Source organism: Halyomorpha halys, unplaced genomic scaffold (assembly GCF_000696795.3).
Source record: "Halyomorpha halys isolate HHAL.00 unplaced genomic scaffold, Hhal_1.1 Scaffold1301.1, whole genome shotgun sequence".
NCBI lineage: Eukaryota > Metazoa > Arthropoda > Insecta > Hemiptera > Pentatomidae > Halyomorpha > Halyomorpha halys.
The window spans coordinates 10,219-12,181 of NW_027105410.1; positions in this window are offsets into that span (position 1 = coordinate 10,219).

The window sequence follows — 1,963 nt, forward strand, 5'->3', positions numbered from 1 at the left end:
ATTACAATTTAATTTTTTGTGTTATTTTTTACAATTTCAAGTTCTATCGGGCTTAAAAAAACACCCTATACAAGAGCCCAAGAGGAGAAAAAAGGAAGTTATTTTAACCCAATTTTTGATTACTTTAATGAAAAGTATGTATAATTAATAGTCAAAACTGATGAGTCTGCCAAGTATAGGTAGGGGGAATAAAAAATGGTGGCTGTTTCAAAACTTTAAAAATAATTAATTTTTTATTCGGAACTCTTTATCTTTACAACTGCCAACAACAATAGAAAATCTAAGAGAGCATCATTTGAAGTAGAGTAAATTTGCTAAAATGTAAGCTCTAATAGAGCTATTTACCGTCAATAGTTCTCGAGATATAGCTTTTTAAAAAGCAACATTTCATAAAAATGTTGTATGGAACGTACTGAAATATCAGTAGTTAGTGAATTTATTTTGAAAAATCTATATCTCAAAAACTATTTGACGTACAAATGTCTATTAGCACTCAAAATAAAGCTAGTTTGATGAACTATAAAGTGGTTTATGACATTTATTTTCACAGGAATAGTTGTTTTCATGAAATTTGTTTAAATATTGATTTATAGTTGTTCGGACAAATTTTCATTTGTCAAATTTATATTCATATGTTAATATCATAAAAACTACTACCCCTACGAAGATAAGTGACATAAACTACTTTATAGTAAGTTAAATTTCCTTTATTTTGAGTGTTTGCAGACATATGTGCGTCTTACGGGTATAGAGATATATTTTTTCAAAAATCCAACCTATACGAACAACAAGAAATTAACATTTTTGTGAGTATATTTTATCAAATATCAATAAAGATAAAAGATATAAAATATTTTATAGTAAATTTAACTAGCTTTAATTTGAGTGAAGGCAGACATCTGTACATCTAATGGTTTCTGAAATAAAGTTTTTCATAAATCAAACTTATTGTCCGAACAACTATAAATAAATGTATTTTAGCAAATATCATTAAAACTACTATTCCTATAAAGCTAAAGGTCATAAACTACTTTATAGTAGAATTATTTAGCTTTAATTTGAGTGCTAATAGTACGTTGAATGGTTATTGAGATATAGATTTCTCATAATAAATTAACTAACTACTGACATTTCGGTACATATTTATGAAATGTTGCTTTTTAAAAAGCTATACCTCGGGAACTATTAGACGTAAATCGGTCTGTTAGGGCTAATATTTTAGCAAATTTACTCTTCTTTGAATAATGTTCTTTTAGATTTTCTATTGTTGTTGGTAGTTTTTAAGATATAGAGCTCCGAATGAAAAATTAATGTTTTTTTCAGGTTTTGAAACAGCCGCCATTTTTTATTCCCCTTACCTATACTTGGCAGACTCATGAATTTTTAATAGTAATTATAGTTTCCATTAGAGTAATCAAAAATTGGAATGAGCTAACTGACTTCGACTGAATACCCGCTCAGCGCCTTAAAAATACCCGTTTTCCCGACAATAACCGCCACTTTACCCGCTCTTGGAGAATCGTTATAACTGGAACTGTATGACTGTCACAGTCATGATTGTACTGTCGCACTAGCGCTGGGGTGATAGTTGATAGTACAATTAATGCCAGTAAACTGTCACGTGAACTAGCTCGTGTATACGCCTTGACAGTGACAATACGATACTATCAACAACTCTGGCAGAAGGCGAAAGATTGGTTACCATTCAATTGTCTTTTTACTATTGTGTACCTTTATTGACCACAATCTGGACTGTCTTTCCACAGTTTTTTTCAAATATGTTTAATAGTATTAATAATTAAATTTAATGTGTATTGTAAATAAACAATAATAATAATAAAATACTAACTTTCAGGCAGTTCCTAAACATTAATCTATGAAGACCGCTGAAAAATAAGTTTTTGTTTAAGACGAATGAATGCAATTTAACATTATAAATTGCAATAATATTATTTAAAAACTT